Source organism: Telmatherina bonti, assembly GCF_933228915.1.
Source record: "Telmatherina bonti genome assembly, chromosome: 7".
Classification (NCBI taxonomy): Eukaryota; Metazoa; Chordata; class Actinopteri; order Atheriniformes; family Telmatherinidae; genus Telmatherina; species Telmatherina bonti.
Genome location: NC_136625.1, coordinates 40,044,220 through 40,064,091, shown reverse-complemented (window position 1 = coordinate 40,064,091; position 19,872 = coordinate 40,044,220).

Here is a 19,872-nt window from a genome sequence, read left to right as displayed (position 1 = left end):
CCTATCGTCCCTGCCTCCCCTCCGCTTATGACTGATTGTGAAGTATGTATTAGTTGCAATTAAAATTGAGGGAAGTGCCACGCGGTGTTGGGAGAGGGACCACCTAAGCAGCCCCGCCCACCATACACCGCACGACCCCCCCCCCCCCCCCCCCCCCCCCCGTGAGGTGAGCCGAGGCTGGGTGCAGCGATCAAGACCACCTTGATGGCCTTTCTCATCACCCAGCACCACGTGTACACCTCCCAATACCCTGCCTGTGTGTGATGGGGGGCGGGGAGGAAGAGGGGTCGAGGGATTTAAGTCCAGAAGGTGAGCCGCCCGCGGCTCTAGGCATGCCCCCACTCCCAGGGCCTCCCAAGGACCAGGACAAGCCAGGGACAGCCATCCCCGAGAGTCATCACACACCCAAGAGGGGACCAACTCACCACATGCAAAAGGGGGGCATGAGGACAAAGAGGAGGGGCGGCAGAAGGGGAATCCCAGACCGATTGTCCACCGCCCCCTCACTCACAGAGGACACCCCCACCTGGGGACATGAAGTCCCCCCTTGTCCACACATCGGCACTTTCACACACATCCGCCACTGTCTCAGCACACATACCTACCCCACACACATCCCCCACGTCACATCCAAATCTCCACCACCCCCACCCCCAACCATCACATCTACACTTATCCACCAACCCACCACACACATGCACCCACTACCCCATACATACACCCCTGCCCCATCGCCCCCCCCCTCCCACACACACACACACGCACACGCATTCATGCTTCGTCACGGCACTACCCACCCCCCCCCCACACACACACACCCGTATACATGCACCACCGCCACTCCCCACATACACGCATCACCCCACTCCCCCACACACACGGCACTACCCCCCCCAACAGACACCACAACACCCCCCCCCCCCACACACACACCCACGCACACCCGTATACATGCACCACCGCCACTCCCCCCCACACACGCATCATCACACTTCCCTACCCACACACATCCACACACCTATGTACCGCCACCAGTCCTCAACACACACCCCCTACACACACCCCTCCACACACACACACATCCCATCCACACTATCAAACAACCCCCCACTCCCCAAGTCCCAGGGTCGCAACCAGGCACCAGAGCATGTACCTGCCCGCCACCGCAGTGGCAGGTCCAGGTCAGCCCAGCCCCCCCCCCCCCCCCGGCACAAGCCGACCCCCCACCTCCAAGAGACAGGGGACAACCCCGGGCACCGGAGCCCTGGACCCCGCCCAGCCCACCCCACCGCGGCACAGGCGCCCGTTACGGAGTCAAGCCCGCCAACCCATCACCCGCCAGCGACCTCGCCCCGCCGCTGCGTGGCAACTCCAGCCGCCGGCCCATCCAGGTCCACAGTAGGGCTGGAAACCTAGCAACCCCAGCAGTGGAGCAGTCAAAATTCCCCCCCCAGGAGCCCACCACAGACCCACGGCCTCATGAGACCCCCAACCGGCCACCAACCCCGAGCGCAATAAGGTCACATTCTCCCCCCATACTAAGTGATGGAGCTGATCACAGGGGACCAGAGGGAATAAAGTTCAGCCGACTGATCTCTTGAGGAGGCAGACATCATCTCCATACTGATGTGATCTAATAAGAGATTTCTGAACTGCTGGATACACAGACTTTGTTTGCTTTTCCAGTTTAGAAGGATAGTTTTCTTTGCGATACATAAACTGGTGAGGATTAAGTTTGCAGGATTAAATTCTATGTTAATTTCACCAAAGTGACCCAGTAGGCCCAGTTTGGGGTTTGTAGGGATGTTACATTTGAAGCAATTTGACAGATCTTTACATACCTGAAACCAGAATTCCTGGACAGGTGGGCAAGACCACAAAGCATGGTAGTAGCTGTCAGTCGTGTTGCCAGTGCAGTGTGGACAGATGTTTGATTGTGACAGACCCATCCTGAACATCCTGTGTCCTGTATAATGAGTTCTATGCAGAATTTTAAATTGTATTAGTTGCATGTTTGAATTCTTAGTCATTGTAAATGTATCTGAACAGATCTGTGACCATTCATTTTGGTCAAAGTTACTGGATAAGTCTGCTTCCCATTGAGAAGTTGGGAGACATATGGAATCGTCTAGCTTTGATAGTAATCTATATATTTTGGATAACAGTTTCGGGGCATTGAGATTTAAGAATTCTGCAGCCCTGATAGGTAGCTGCAAGTTTAATTGATCAGGGGTGTATTTCTTACCTATAATAGATTTAAGTTGGTGGTATTCTAAGAGTTTTGTGCTGCTGATTTCATATCGTGAAGTAATTATATCAAAAGGGAGAAAGTTCCCGTTTTCTATTAAATGTTCTAACTGTTTTATTCCTTTATTCTTCCACTGAGGGAAGTTTATCATTTTCCGGTTTTGCTGGATGTCGGGATTGTTCCAAATAGGTGTAAGTTTGCATGGAATAAGCAAGGATTTGGTTAGTTTAAGAAATTCCCACCAGGCCATTAGTGAGGAGCTGATATTAATGCTTTTAAAGCATTTTTGGCATTTGACAGCTGTGCTGATAAATGGCAGGTCTGAAATTGCCATATCCTCACACATAGCTTCTTCTATATTAAGCCATGGTTCATCTAGATAGCTAGGTTTAAGCCATTTAGAGATGTATTGTAGTCTGTTGCTGAAAAAGTAATTTTGGAAATGAGGCAAGTCTAAGCCACCGCTATCTTTAGTCTTCTAGAGTGTTTTTAGACTAATCCGTGGTGGTTTGTCTTTCCAGAGAAATCTAGTGACATGAGAGTCCAGCGATTTAAACCAGGTCGATGGAGGTTTAATGGGGATCATTGAAAACAGATAATTGATTTTAGGTAGAATCATCATTTTTATAGTGGCAACTCTTCCCATTAGTGATATGGGTAAAGATTTCCACCATGTGAGATCGTCCTCAACTGTTTTTAGTAGAGGGACATAATTTAGCTTTATAAGGTCTGACAGTCTGGGTGAGATGTTTATTCCCAAGTATCTAATATTTCCTGACTGTAAAGCAGTGTCAGGAGTATTATGGAAGGAACAGTTGATGAGTAGAACGGTGGTTTTAGACCAATTAATGGAATATTCAGAAATTGATGAGAATTTATTGATGAGTGTGATTGTCTGACAGATGGATGATTGTGAATTTTGAAGGAAAAGTAAAACATCATCAGCATAAAGACTGGTCTTATGCTCCATATTTCTACAGTTAATGCCTTTAATGTCTTTGTTTTGTCTAATGCTAGCTGCTAAGGGTTCAATAAAGATTGCAAAAAGTGAGGAGAGAGTGGACAGCCTTGTCTGGTGCCTCTCTGCAAGGTGAAGCTGTGAGAAGTTTGATCATTTGTCCTGACGCATGCATTTGGATTGCTATACAGTATCTTTATCCAGTCGATAAACGATGAGCCAAACCCCAATTTTCTTAATGTTGCAAATAAGAATTTCCAGTTCACCCTGTCAAATGCTTTTTCAGCATCTAGAGAGATTATTGTAGTTTCCAGGTTATGTATGGTGGCATAATCAATTAGATTTATTAGTCTGCGCGTATTAGTGGTGGAATGTCTTTTCCTGGTTTTAGTATTACTGTAATACTAGCCAAATTCATGTTTTGAGATATTTGGCCTTTTTCCTTAATTTCTGAAACCATTTTATAAAAAATGGGTGCTAGTGTAGACCAAAATTCTTTATAATATTCAACTGGAAAAGCGTCTGGTCCTGGAGCTTTATTGCTGGGCATGTGTTTTAAAGCTTCATGTAGTGTGCTTATAGCAGATTAACATGTAAATTTAACAATGATTAGCTGTATGAGTGATAGATATTACCTGAGGTTAGTAGAGCCAGGGGGGGGGGTATTTTTGTCACGGTAAAGCTGTCCATTAACGAACAATTTGTCCACCGCGATGACTGCACGGGATCATTCGTCTCTGAGCTTCTCTCGGATGGGAAACAGGACCCTGCGTCTCTCCAGAATCTCTTTGGGAAACTGATCATTTACACTAAAATCGGTCCCGCGGAGTTCCGGACCTCGATCCGTCACCTGCTCTTTCTGCTTGCAGCTCACGAACTTGGCTACAATCGGTCTCGGTCTGCGGCTGTCCGGTCTTTTCCCACCTAAGCGATGAATTCGGTGAAATGAGATGTTCCTCACCGCGTCTTCGGGTAGCTTCAGCTTGGTTTGGATAAAGGATCTGATTGTTTGCTCTGGATCCTCTTCTTGTTGCGAAGACCAGGTTGTCCCTCATGCTGCGCGCCTGGAGATCGATCACCGTTTCCTTTATTTTTTTATTTTCCTCTGTGAGTCGGGTCATTCCCTCGTTGAGAGAAGTCACCGTCTCCCTGAGGCTGGCGTTCTCTGCGGCCAGAGACTCCACCTGCTGTTGGCTGAATTCCAGCGACTCCCGCAGCGACTGAAACTCCCGGTGGAGAACTTCCAACAGGCCCAGACGAGCGTCGAAGCTGGAGAGATTTTTATCAGTGGACATCAGGATGTCCGAGGTGTCATCCCCGTTAGAGGACGTCGCTCCGGGTGAGTCTTCTTTCCGGCTTCTCTTGGAGGTTGAAGCGGATCTGGGCGCAGACGGAGTCGGTGTTTGGCTTGTCTTGCCCATGACGATGCGGTTGAAACACTCGTCAATAAACTCCGACAAGCTGGTGAGATCCTCCTCGCTTTGCTCCAGAGTTTACCTTAAACAAGACTTTTTAATTGTTTGCTTCCAGAAACAGTTTAAGATTATATTGGCAAGAATATGATGTAAAATGAATATTTGTTTTAACGCGCCTTGACTAGATCTGCCGTCTCGCAAAATTTACATCACTACCGCATCATCATTACAGCATATTTGCAGCATCATTGTAGCATATTTGCGGAATCATTGTAGCATATTTGCAGTATCATTGTAGCATATTTGCGGAATCATTGTAGCATATTTGCAGTATCATTGTAGCATATTTGCGGAATCATTGTAGCATATTTGCAGTATCATTGTAGCATATTTGCGGAATCATTGTAGCATATTTGCAGTATTATTGTAGCATATTTGCGGAATCATTGTAGCATATTTGCAGTATCATTGCCAATCTCATTTGATGGCTTATGGATTGTTTTAAAAGATTGTTTTAAAGATTTTAAAAAAAAAATAAATAAAAAAAAAAGGATAGCAGCTCAGTGATGACAAAAAAAAACACAAAACCACCTTCATATTCACATGAATAGCAGTTAATATGACCTTGCAACACACATCCCAGATCAATGCAGGCGCGTACACAATTTACACATTTTTCAATGTAGAAGCTGATAAATCCCAGACTTTGTGTGGGAATGCTTAATGCACACATTAAGCACATTTCTGTGCTTATGCATGTAATATAGTAGAAAAACTCACAGGCATGGGAAGAACATGAAGAAAAAACAGTCACTATGTTTCACGTCAGCAGAATAAACATTGAACATTTCAGAATTATTCACGTTTAAAATTTTTTTAAAAACCAAAGTGATGTGGGAAATACAGCATTTTCCACACACAAACCCACTCATATTTTTGAACTACGTTATGACAATCAGAAAATCAGACTGTCTGACATTGTTTTTTCTTTGGACCTGAGACCCACAGGAAAACTTTGTCTAGCTTTGGAATTACTCTGAATTTGTCCTACTTCAGCTCCCAGAACTACAGTGATCAATGTTTGAGTGTATTTTTTATTTCTGGATTATTCTGTGTGAACAATATCATGACTGTCAGACCAGAAGGTCCATTTAGTGTCAAAGTCCTCATGGTGTTTGATTGGTTTTCAGACTAATCAGCTGACACTGCACACACCTGTCTGGTCAGCAGCTATTTAATCCCAGGCGGGTCAGACACTTGCTTTTAATCTCTTTGTGTGTTTGGTGATTTTCTTTTTTGAGTCCTATTTAAGGTAAAGTGACTTTTTGTGTTAATCTGTTACTGGTTTGCAGGGTTGGATGTATACATAGAAAGAAACATCAACATTCGGGTTTTGCCACCGTTTTCATGAGCTTCATCACGTGTTTGACGATATTTCAACTGAAGGTTCCACATTCATGTCATTCAGCTTCTGTTCCAAATCCTGCCTGTGCTCCTCATTTAGAAACCGTGTCTGCACGTCTATCAGCTAGAGGCCAATAATCCCACAACTATGAGCCTTCTGAACATTATTGTTTCTTTAGCACAATAAAAAACAGCCTTGTGGTATAAAATGGAGGCCTTAAACTAGTGTTTCAGTCCTGCTCCTCCAGTTCCACTGCCCTGCAGTACTACAACACAGCTGAATTAAATGAGGGCTTGGTGAGGAGGTTGGTTTATGTGTATCAGGTGTGTTGGAGTAGGAAGACATGTAAGGCCAGGACGGAGAAACCTGCTGCTGTCTGCCATGTTTAAGGTCCATTAACTTATTTTACTCTACTCTGGGAAGGCAACAGTGTGTTTTACTGAAGCCATCCATCTGAATAGACTTGCTGCTGAGGAAGAGCCCATCTCCTCAGACCTCTCTTCTGTGCATGGTCCTCAGCTTCTCTCCAGATGCTGCTTCTGTCTGTGAAGCAGGAAACGGCATGTATACATTTATACAGTACAGTGTCCTGTACTGTATACCAGTACAGGACACTTTTTATACTTTTTGGGATAAAAAGTCTTGTTTCTAAACCAGATTAGTAGTTTCTGATGATGAATGACAGGTTTTGTCAGGAGGTAACGGCTTACTTTTCTACAGAGTTTAGTAGTTTAGGTTATTTAAATAAAGCAGGTTATTTCCTGATGTCTGAGCGCCGCATCTTGTGGTTTTATACCTCCAGTCTGACCATGTAAATGTGCAGATCTCTCACGCATATAAAGTTCAGTGTTTAATTGCTGTTGGATGAATCAGATTATTGACACAATAACGAGCGTAGGTAATGAATATGCGTGCTGTATTTTCACAACCGTGCTGCTTTATTTACTGCTAAACTGGTTTTATCTTGTTTATATTGCACTTTGTGTTTTTGTCGCATTTAATCACATTTGTTTGAATTGCAAAGTGTCTTTGACTATTTTTTGAAAAGTGCTTTGAAGTAAAATGTACTACTGTTGACCTTCAGTTGGTTTAAACACCTGGAGGGGTGATGGATACAAGGAAAAGGAAATTACTTGTTCTGTTTAGCATCCAGGGTCAGTGAACCCTGCAGTTAGCCTTATGATGCTAATTAGCATTGGTTTGTTATGGGGTCTGATCTTTCTGAAATGGAATTCAGATGGTTGGTGTGATGAACCTAAAGTTCCCGTCACATCCCTCAGATTCAGTTTGTCATGTGAAGTCTGGACTGTGGAAACTAGGCTGTGATGATGTCGCCAGACGGATCTGTTAAGTTGAATATCAATATCAAGTGTTTTTTGTTTTTGTTTTTTTTCATTTTGTATAAATGTAAAACTGAAAAGTTCTCATCTTACTTGTACCTTCCTCCTCCACCTCTGAAGGTGGGGTATGGCAGCAACTGTGAGCCGACCCCCTGCGCATCCAGGATCTGAGGAAGGGAACCAAAGCTCTGGTACTAGCGGTGTTGGGACAAACTGTGCACCGCAGGAACCAGTTCAGGACCCAGGATCATCATCATACCATCCCCAACATCCTGCTGTTGCCCGGCCTGTCTTCTACTTTCATGCTCCACCTCCGCCCCCTTTCCTCCAGTACCAGTGGCCCATGCCCTTCTCTTATAACCCTTTTGCAGGCTTCCCAGCAATGAGTGAGTTGTAAATTTATTTTCTACAACTTTTTGTCCAACATTTTGCTACAGTATCACTTTTAGTCCATGAATTTAATAATTAGATGGTTCTGTATCACTGATGTTCTGTCAGGCAGGGTGGGGCCAACAAAGCCCTCTGGGCTAGACACCCCAGGAGGCAACATGATGCTACAGGCTTGATCTGGGAGAAGCTACCTATTCAGTGCAGCCTGCGTTAAAAGTTGTGATGAACTTTTTAACTCGTGATAACATCAGGTTTACTGGTTTTCCTCTTAGGTTATGGTATGGTTGTACCCCCTCCTCCGCTCCCTCCTCCTCCTCCCCCCCCTTTTATGGAGACCCCAGCCTACTTTCTACCACATCCTCACATGCAACCAGTTGACTACAGACGCTTGCTCCACCCACAGGCCCACACTCAGGGTGGGTCACACCAAAACCCAAACCAGACGCGCCGAATCCGTCCACCTCATACTGTCCATGTCAGGTGCACTGTGAACTCTGAGGTCCAGACGGAACCGATCCACAGCGCTGCCGGTGTTTATGATGCGGGTTCAGATTCTGGAAGAGGAACTGCCTCCAACTCTCCATGCACTCCAGGCTCCAGCTCCCACAAAAGGGCTTCGGTTGAGGTTGTGAGCTACAAGTTACCTCAGGGTGACCCAAAAGACAGCCAAGATAATGAGTCCTGCACCAGCAGCGCCATCAGACATGGGTTTGACAAATGTCCTGCCGCTGTGGAACCATCTGTCAGAGCAACTCAGGACATGCAGATGGAGAAAGACTTGGTTGGTCAGGAGCCCCCCCTCCCTCCATGTAGAGAGAGTCATATGTGGGCAAGTTCTCCAGACAGCATGGTTCCTGTGTGCAGCTCATCTCATGAGGACGGAGTCCAGAAGGAAAGACGCATCTCTGTTCCTGACATCCTGATGGGTTGGGGAAGTGATGCGCCTCAAGCAACACTGAAGCTCTCAGACGGGGAGTTGCTGGATGAGCATAGGCTATCTGATGAACCTGAAGCACAGAGCTCTATTTACCAGGATTTGACCAAGAAGCCATCTGATGATGCTCTGATGCTTTTCAAGATCCTCAGACTGCCCTGTGCTTTCATCGGGTCTTTCTCAGACTCCAATAGAGATGGTGACCTTGCAGAATCCACCTGCAAAGATGGATTGCAGTTTTCGTCAATTTCATCCAAGAAGTTCCCTGAACATGAGCAAGAAGATGTCACTGAGGCAGATGGACATGCCGATATGATGCAGGCCATTCCCTGCAAAGTAAGTCATGTGAGAAGGCTGAATGAGTCTGCCTGGTCCGTGGAGTCTCTGGCTCCTTTCTTCCCCAGCGGAGACTGGCTGTTACAGAATGGCATGTTTGACCTGAAGATCAACCAGATGAACGACGTTGGAGTGTCAACCCTTCATGGCAGCGTAGCATGTCAAGAGAGGAGTTGCAGACACTCCCCTTCTGACTCTGTTCCTCCGTCAGGAAGCTGGCTTGATTTCCAAAGTCCTGATCCTCAAATTGGTGGGCCGGTGCAAGGCAAAAGTCCCTCAGAAAAGGTTTCCTCGTCTTCCCCTAACCCCCTGGAAAACTATGCATCCCCCCCTGCTGAAGAGGAAAAAGGGTCTTCTGAACCAGAGGCTCATCAGAGCCCGAACCAGGACACAAATGAGCTGCAGGAGAAAAGCTCTTCTCCTGAGGAAGGAGTGCTTCTCCTAAACTCTGCAGCAGAGGAGACGATCCAGCCAGTTACCCCAAACGGGGTGGACCCTGAGGATGCTGAGGACAGAGGTCCACTCACCGTCCAGACGACGACTGAAGTGTTCCTATCCAGGGGACACTTGGTGGACTGTGGAGTTCAGTGCAACAAAATTTGGGAAGATGACTGTTTCTGTGAGAACCTGGAGCTAAACGGAAAGCAGCCTTTGAAATATCCAGGTGATTCTCCTTAAGTCCATGTGTTTTTGTCTCATTAAAACGAATGAAAAGCTGAAGGACCGCTGTCCCACAGAGCTGCAGAAGGCAAACATGTCGGAAGCCTTCAGTACGACTGGAAACCTGCAGAGGAAAAGGAATGGTCAGTGGCGGCACAGAGGTCAAGGTAATGCCCAGATGTCTTCCCTATGGTTTTCATCAAGTGCCTCGTGGGTTTTTTTTTATTTTTTTTTTTAGTTTTTCGTTGTTGTTTTGAGCTGGAGCAGGACATTCTGCATCACATTATTTTTCCAGAGATTTTGTTGTTTCTTGCTGTTTCTGCACCGTGAGGTAGAAGCTACATGCTGTAAAGCAGCGGTGCCCAGCACCAGTCCTTGAGGGCCGCTGTCCTGCAGGGTTTCCATGTATCCCTGCTCCAACACAACTGGCTTCCAGTAAATGGATCCAAAAGCCAATGAAGTTCTGCATTATGACTGATTAGTTTGAGTTGGGTGTGTTGGAGCAGCAAAACAGGGAAAACCTGTAGGATGGTGGCCCTTGAGGACTGATGCTTGACACCAATGTTGCCAGATTGTGTGAGAAACAAGCAACCAGCTGGATGAAAACAGAACCAAAAGAGAGGTAGGTGTGTGTGTGTGTGTGTGTGTGTGTGTGTGTGTGTGTGTGTGTGTGTGTGTGTGTGTGTGTGTGTGTAAATTAGTGTAACAATTTTTTTATTTATTTTTTTTTCTGAGAGTGTATTAACACAGAAACTCTTCCTCGCTCATGGTCAGTGCTTGGGTGAAGCCACTACGAAGAATGAACAGCTTCACCACCAGAAAAATAAATGGCCTCATCAACATGTTATCGTTCATATTCTGTGAGAAATGGCCAAGAAATAATTAGTTCTGCTACGGTATGTAAACTTCTGAGCATATACATTTTTATAAAACTGGGAGCAAACCAGTTAAACTGTCCTGCCACAAAGAAACTCTATTTCTGAGGTTAAATTCCACCTTAAGACGTCTGGGGGGGGGGGATGTAAAAACAGCTGACTCTCAAATTAAATAAGGCCTTTTGATGATTTATGAATATTCCACACTTTGACAGAAATGCATCATCATACATTATTTATAATATTCATGGACATAATTGTAAATGATATTGTAGCGTTCTCCATATAAATTTCTTTTATTAAATTAATTAAATCCATTAATTGGCCTTTACATCCTAAACGCAGCATAAGGCAAAACATAACCAGAGGAGTGAAGTAGCAACATGCACAAACATGGTTTCATCTCTGTTTCATTTGTTAATCAGTTAAAGTACTAATGTGCAGTAAAAACCTCCTTTCTCTGTTAAATCGGGCCTGATGTCACATCGGTGTTGTGGTGAGAGGAACAGCAGCAGATACAGTGGTGGGTTAGGGGTTGTACAACACTGGTTTGGGCCAGCATGGTTACCTCTCTTTATGTACGGTTTATGGTGGTTACCAAAGAAATGGGGTTTTGGACAGATCCAAGAAATAACTACTGTGTGATTCTTTTCACAAAAATGTGAGAAATATGTAAGAATGGTTGGTTCATAAGGGGAATAAATCAAGCCCATATAAGTAACCAGAGTTTTGAAAACAAGCCCAAAAAACTAATATTTACAAGTGACTTTACAAAAAAACAATCCAAAGTTGCTTGGAATAAGCAGACCTGGCAACCCTGCTGGACATAACCCTGTAACTTGTTTGGATCAATGTTGAATTGATGATTTGGGAGGATTGTTGACTTCTGATTAACAGGTTTCTGAATTTATGCAACTAAAAGATCCACGTCACCTGCGAAGTGATGGCTTTATCGTGTCATGTGACTCCTCCGTGCTTTTTAAGCAGCAGAAGACCGTCTGGCAACATTTCGGCTACAACCACGTCCACACCCGCTTTCTGCTGCATGCAGCAACTGTTCCAGTTTTAAGGAAGCTGGACTGGAAATCATCGTGTAGACTGGTGATAGAATCAAGATTTTGTTAAATTGATCAAGTTTCTTCCACAACGTCCTGAACTCGCAGCGGTCTGATTTATCAGGAAGAACTTGCAACTGCATCATTCCTCTTTATTCTGACTTTTTGCAGCTTTTCTCTGTAAATCAGGCTATTTTTAAACTTTGCTTTATTCTAGATGTAGCTGGTAACATTTAGTTTTACATGCCCGACCCAGTCTCACGATGAACATACCAGGAGACTTTTCCTCGTCCTTCCAACTGTTGAAAATATGGGCAGAATATTTAAAAGATCTTTTTTTTTTTTTTTTCTCATTGAAACCGAAACAATGTTGACATCTGTGAACCTGAGTTGTATCTTGATCATTTTAGCTGATTATCGAGATGTTTTCTTTGGCTCTGGCTTGTAAATTCATTCTTTTTAGACCTTGGCACATCGAAATGTTAAAGGATGAAAGCAGTGCTGGTTGGAACTGCTGGAAGTGGCAGAATGGGACTTTGCACGAGTTTTAAATTTGACTCTTCTCTGCAGAACGACGCGGCGATCAGCAGGAAAACTATCATGGACACTTCAAGTCTGGTAAATCTAAAGGTGAGGGCAGTTTTTCTGGCAGGTGTTGATGCAGCGAAACGCACTCATGAGTTTCCTCTTGCAGGTGCAAATGGAAGAAACCTCAGACATTGATGTCCCTGTGCTGCACTCTGGTTTTAGCAAATCAACTTAAAGTGAAATAAATGTTTTGTATGTTGATGTATTTGGACAATAAAGCTTGGACAAAAGATCGATGCCCCCCCCCCCCCTTTTTTTTTTTTTTTTTTTTTTTTTTTTTTCTCTCCTTTGAACCATCTGAACCGAAATGTCGTGAACTCAACTAAGTCTATATGAAGCCTTTTCTTTTTCTAGATGTTGCTGGAACACTTCTGGTGGTTTTTCTTACCAAGTTCAGCTGTTTAAGATGGAATGGTCTGTTTTAATTGGCAAGGTCTTCCTCTGGGAAGCAGGGAAATGGAAAATGATGACCTTGATGACCTTCCATGTAAAGATAACTGTAGTTACTTTGCCAGGGGTGGTAGAAAAGGCCCAGCTGCCATGCGTGCCTGTCCAGGTGGGTGGATTGCTCTGTGCTGTTCCTCTTCTTGGGTCTGCCTCCAGGCTGGTTGGGCTGACTTTTTGAGGTTCATTTGAGGATGATTGATAAAATCCCCACAACGGTTCCCTTATTTAACAAAGTGCTGTTCTTCTTTCAAACTCTCCTATTGACAAAACTTTTCATGAGAAATTCTGGGTTTTAGTGAGAAACATTTTGATTTCCAAACAACCAGATTTGATATTTCCTAATCCAAAATGAGTTGTTTGAATACTGAATACTAACCCATGTCCTGAGTCCAGATTTAGTCAGAAAAATGACTAAAGTTGACAGATTCTTCTGGAACCTTTGACTATTTTGCTTTAAATAATATACCTGTAGAGGGTTAAATGTTGTGTACAACTTGACAAAATCCATTTTTAGGTCAAATGTACAGAAAGTTCAAATATCGATGCAACACTAACGTGGATCCTGAACGTAGGATGTTTAAGCAGAATCGTATTCATGCCTTGTTCAAGAAAAATAAAGACCATAGTTCTGTAAGGTTCTTAATACCAATGTAAGCATATTCTGTGCAGTGAACATCCTGAACTTTGAACATGACATTCTAACTGCATCTCTGAGACTGTTGTCAGTAGATAACTCCCTCTTCTCATGGGAAAGCTGAATATGAGCTAAACGTAGGTTAACCCTTTCAGCACCTGTTCTTCAGTTTGCTCTCAACTCGCTTCACTTCTGGTCTTCTGCGTTTGTGCTGACATGAACTCCTGAAAAATAAATGTACTTATTCCTGAGAAGTCAGTCTGCTGCAAATTTACATTACGCTCCTTTGAGTCGACTGGCATAGTGGTTAGCACGGTAGCCTCGCAGCAAGAAGGTCGCTGGTTTGATCCTCGCCTGGGGGCGGGGCTTGGTCAGTGGCCTTTCTGTGTGGAGTTTGCACGTTCTCCCCGTGTATGCATGGGTTCTCTCCGGGTTCTCCGGCTTCTTCCCACCATCCAAAGACATGTTAGGTCAACTGGTTACTCTAAACTGGCCATTGCCTGTGAGTGGTTGTGTGTCCCTGCGATGGACTAGCGAGCTGTCCAGAGTGTTCCCTGCCTTTCACCCAAAGACTGTGGGGATAGGCTCCAGCTTCCCGTGACCCTGAATCGGACTAAGCGGTTAGGATGATGAACTGGCTCCTTCGAGCCGGATCTCAACTCCTCTCTGTGGAAAGGATGGGACGTGAAACTGTGCATGAGGGTCGGTTTCTGGGTTCGGGGAACCCTGGTGAGTTTGTGGGTTTGGGGGAACCATTAAGACAGTCAACGTCAATAACCTTCAGACCACCATCCTTTACTTCTTTTACCATACGGCTTTTTTCCGATAATGTGGTCTATTTCTCCAAATGAAATTAAAACTTATTTGGTTGATAGATTTTGTTTTATTTGGGATAGTAAGAAGGGTCAATACACCTCGACAGACTTTCCATTTTTGTCAGGTAAATCCGGCCTAAGATTGAAAGGCCTCTTTGGAGCCATAGGTGTAATTTAGTTTTACAATTAAGTTTATCTTCCATATTCATTGATTGGCTTAAATGTTGATCTTTGGTAAGATGAATACCCAGGTATTTGAGTTCTGATTTGACTGGAATGTGACATATTTCTTTAAATTGTGAGTCATGAACAGCTAGGAGTTCACATTTGTTTATGTTTAAAGTTAGTCCTGAGGCTTTGGAGAATTTCTTGATTTTATGAATTGATATTGGAATTTGTTTTTCATCCTTTAAAAAATAAAGTTGTGTCATCGGCTAGATGGCTGATGATTATTTCTGTTTCAAGCATGTTAGGTTTCTTCATGTCATTGCAGTTTTTAATGTAAATGGATAACATTTCAGTAGCAAGAGTAAATAGGTATGGTGAGATGGGGCAACCCTGGGGGACTCCGACATTAATTTTAAAGTTTGGAGTTGTTCCATTTGGAAGAATAACACAACTGTTGATGTTCTGGTATAGACCACCAATCAGGTTTCTAAATTTATTACTAAAGCCAAACTTCTCAAGTACTGATAAGATAAATTGATGCTCCACTGAGTCAAACGCATTATGGAAGTCCAAAAACAAAAGAAAACCATTGTCTTTAATTAGATCTCTATACTCGATTATATCCATTACCAACCTTATATTGTTGTGGATCAATCAGCCTTTCAAGAATCCGGATTGTGTTTCTGCAATAATATTTAATCTTCCAGTTTGGAGACAAGAGGCAAATATGTAAGTTAATAACTTGTAGTCTGAGTTCCGTAGTGTAATGGGTCTTCTGTTGTCTATCCTTCTGGGATCTTTTTGGGTTTCAGGATGGAAACTATAATCCCATGTCTCATTGTGACTGGGAGTGGACCGCTCTCAAAAATCTCTAAGAATATTGAGAATAGAAGTTCTCTGATATCATCCCTGAAATGTCTATAGAAGTCTCCTGTCAGACGATCTGAACATGGGGCTTTATTAAGAGAGAGTTTGTGAATTACTACATCAAGCTCTGTGATTGTTAATTGATTATCACATGTTTTATTAAACTGATCATTAATTCTGGGCATGTGTGGTGAGATTTCCTGCAGGAAAACATCACAATCTACTCTTGAGAATTTAGAACAATAGAGCTGACCATAAAATTTATGGATTTCTGAAGATATCGTTTCTCAAGAGTAATTTCTATCTGGCCTACCAGGATGGATTTAAGCTCTTCTTTTCTTTTTCTTTTTTTTTGAAGTTACAAAAATTCATTCATCTTCATGCCGCTTATCTGGGGTGGGGTCGTGGGGGCAGCATCCTAAGCAGGGAAGCCCAGACTTCCCTCTCCCCAGCCACATTTGCCAACTCTGCGGGGGGATCCCGAGGCATTCCCAGGCCAGCTGAGAGATATAATCCCTCCAGCGTGTCCTGGGTCTTCTCCGGGGTCTCCTCCCAGAGGGACGTGCCTGGAACACCTCACCAGGGAGGTCCAGGAGGCATCCTGACCAGATGCCCGAGCCACCTCAACTGGTTCCTCTCGATGTGGAGGAGCAGCGGCTATCTCTAAGGGTGAGCCCGGCCACCCTGCGGAGGAAACCCATTTCAGCCGCCTGTATACAAGATCTCGTTCTTTCGGTCACAACCCACAGCTCATGATCATAGGTGAGGGTAGGAACATAGATCGACTGGTAAATCAAGAGCTTCGCCTTCTGGCTCAGCTCCTTCTTCACCATGACAGACCGGTGCAGAGTCCGCATTACTGCAGACGCCGCACCAATCCGTCTGTCCATCTCACGCTCCATCCTTCCCTCACTCGTGAACAAGACCCCGAGATATTTAAACTCCTCCACTTGAGGCAGGACCTGACTCCTGACCCGGAGAGGGCAAACCACCCTATTCCGGCTGAGGACCATGGTCTCAGATTTGGAGGTGCTGATTCTCATCCCGGCCGCTTCACACTCGGCCGCGAATCCCTCAAGCAAGAGCTGGAGATCACGACCAGATGAAGCCAACAGGACCACGTCATCTGCAAAAAGCAGGGACCCAATCCTGAGGCCACCAAGTTGGATCCCCTCAACACCTCGGCTGCACCTAGAAATTCTGTCCATATAAGTTATGAACAGAATCGGTGATAAAGGGCAGCCTTGGCGGAATCCAACTCTCACTGGAAACAAATCCGACTTACTACCAGCAATGTGGACCAAGCTCTGACATCTGTCATACAGGGACCGGACAGCTCGTACAAGGGGGTCCGGTACCCCCGCAGGAGCCCCTGGGGGACACGGTTGAACGCCTTCTCCAGGTCCACAAAGCACATATAGACCGGTTGGGCAAACTCCCATGCCCCCTCCAGGACCCCAAAGAGGGAGCTGGTCCACTGTTCCACGACCAGGATGAAAACCACACTGCTCCTCCTCAATCCGAGATTCGACTATCCGGCAGACCCTCCTCTCTTACCAGGTAGGCTGAGGAGTGTGATTCCCTTGTAATTGGAACACACCCTCCGGTCCCCATTTTTAAGAAGGGGGACCGGAGGGTGTGCTCCCCTGGGGTGATGGTCCCCCCTTCTTAAAAAGGGGGAACCCCACCCCAGTCTGCCAGTCCAGAGACACTGTCCCCGATGTCCACACGATGCTGCAGAGACGTGTCAGCCAGGACAGCCCCACAGCATCCAGAGCCTTAAAGAACTCCGGGCGGATCTCGTCCATCCCCGGGGCCTTGCCACCAAGGAGCTTTTTAACCACCTCAGCGACTTCATCCCCAGAGATAGGAGAGTCCACCCCTGAGTCCCCCAGCTCTGCTTCCTCATCGGAAGACGTGTTGGTAGGATTGAGGAGGTCTTCGAATTATTCCCTCCACCAACCCACAACGTCCTGAGTTGAGGTGAGCAGCTCCCCACCTCCACTGTACACAGTGTTGACGGAGCACTGCTTCCCCCTCCTGAGCCGCCGGATGGTGGACCAGAATGACCTCGAAGCCATCCGGAAGTCTGTCTCCATGGCCTCACTGAACTCCTCCCATGCCCGAGTTTTTGCCTTGGCGACAGCCGAAGCCGCATGCCGCTTAGCCTGTCGGTACCCATCAGCTGCCTCCAGAGTCTCACAGGCCAAGAAGGCCCGATAGGACTCCTTCTTCAGCTTGATGGCATCTGTCACTGCTGGTGTCCACCAACGAGTCCTGGGATTACCGCCATGACAGGCACCAACGACCTTACGGCCACAGCTCCGCCCCCCTCTTCACCCGAGTGTCCAAGGCACGTGGCCGCAGGTCAGACGATACGACTACAAAATCGATCATCGAACTGCGGCCCAGGGAGTCCTGATGCCAGGTGTACATATGGACACTCTTATGTTGGAACCTGGTGTTCGTTATGGACAATCCATGACGAGCACAGAAGTCCAATAACAAAACACCATTTGGGTTCAGAGGGGGGAGACCATGACTCCCAATCACTCCCCTCCAGGTCTCACTGTCATTGCCCACGTGAGCATTGAAGTCCCCCAGCAGAACAATGGAGTCCCCAGAAGGAGCACCCTCCAGCACTCCCTCCAAGGACTCCAGAAAGGGTGGGTACTCTGAACTGCTGTTCGGTGCATAAGCACAGACAACAGTCAGAACCCCCGTGAAGGCGGTGGGAAACTACCCTTTAATCCATCGGGGTAAACCCCAACGTGCAGGCACCAAGCTGGGGGCTGATGAGAATGCCCACACCTGCTCGGCGCCTCACACCATGAGCAACTCCAGAGTCGAAGAAAGTCCTGCCCCTCTCGAGGGTACTGGTTCCAGAGCCCAAGCCATGCGTCAAGATGAGTTAGAGTATATCTCGCTGGAACCACTCAACCTCGCGCACAAGCTCAGGCTCCTTCCCCACCAGAGAGCTGACTTTCCACATCCCTAGAGCCAGCTTCTGCAGCCGGAGATCGGACCGCCAGGGTCCCCCCCCCCTTGCTGCCGCTCAGCTCACATTGCACCCGACCCCTACGGCTCCTCCTGCAGATGGTGAGCCCACAGGAGGTGGGGCCCATGTAACCTTTTCGGGCTGAGCCCAGGTTTGTGATCATTATAGGGGTCGATGAGCCATGCTTGGTCTGGTCCCTCCCCAAGACACCTGTTTGCCATGGGTGACCCTATAAAGCCCCAGACAACATAGCTGCTAGGATCTTCGGGACAAATATGTGTCTAATATAACCTAATATAATAGGTTACAAAAATATACAGTTTTTTCCCCCTCTTCAATCCATTTGGCTTGTGATCTAACATATGCTCCTTGTGCTCTAGGTGTAAAACTTATCTAAACTAGATTGGAGACTCAGTAACTTTCTTTTTATCTTCAGATAAATTAGGTTTGGTGCAGATTATGTTCAGTTGTTTTATTATCTCCAATTCTTTTTCTTCTAAATCTGTCTTTATGTTTTTACTGAACGAGATAGAAAATATTCTAATTTTATATTTAAGGAATTCCCATTTTTTGACAGGAGAAGTCAATTCAGTTTCTTCCCGGATTTCTGAAATTAGTGATTTAATATTGTAGCAATAATCCTTGTTTTTAGTGAGGCTGGAGTTAAATTTTCAATACTTATTTGAGAAAGTTTTCTGGTTTTGAGGTTTAATTTGTAGTTGTAGGAGACAGTGATCAGTTAATGGAGCAGCAGACATGCTCGAGCTGATATCGTGACATAAGTGATTTGACATTAGCCAGTGATCAATCCTTGATTTCAAATTATAATTCGGACTGAACCATGAATATTGTATTCCATCTGGATTGAGATGACGCCAAGGGGTGGCTTATTATATAGTTAGAGGGGTATCGATCCAAAAATTAATCCTGAACCAAGTTGAAATCCCCTCCTATTAGTGTATAGTGTATTAGTTTAAGATGGTCCAATTAATTGGTGATCTGTTATAGTAAAATCTGTTTTTCTTTGTTATTATTGTAGCCATAGATATTAATTAGGATTAATTTTAAAGTGTCAATGCGTATTGTGAGAATTACCAGTGACCACTTTCATCTGCCTTGTGAGGGATAATTTGTCCTTCCAAGTGATTAATAAGGATAGCAACTCCTGCTGATCTTATAGTACCATGGCTGAAATAAACTTTGTTTCCCCACTGTTGAGACCAAAATGCTTCATCTTCCTTCTTAGAGTGAGACTCCTGTAGAAAAGTAAAGTTAGCCTTTTTCCCTTTACATAATAAAAAATTTTTCTTTGGTTGAGTCTCTCAAACCCCTTGAAATAAGAGAGAGTAATATCAGATTTAAATTGGAACATAGAACAGAACAAAATTAGTAAAATGAGAACTTTAAAGTAGCAAAACCCTAAGTATGTAATTACCCCATGAGCTCTATGTATGTTAGGAACATACCAGTTTATGGCGTGACTCTCTGTCCATTTATAAATGCATGAAGGCTACGGAACTTGGTCTTGCAACCATTTTTTTTTTGCTTGTTAGACTTTTTGCCACACAGCTTTTCTCGCGTCTCTGTCTTCCTTGATGAGATCTTCTGCAAACCAAATGTTGAGATCTCTGCAGACAGGGTGGTTCTTGGTTGTTCGCCATCGTTCATCTCTGAAGATTCTTTTCTTCTTTGACACGTTCAGCCTGAGATTCCATCTTCTCTTGTAACGTTCAAATTCA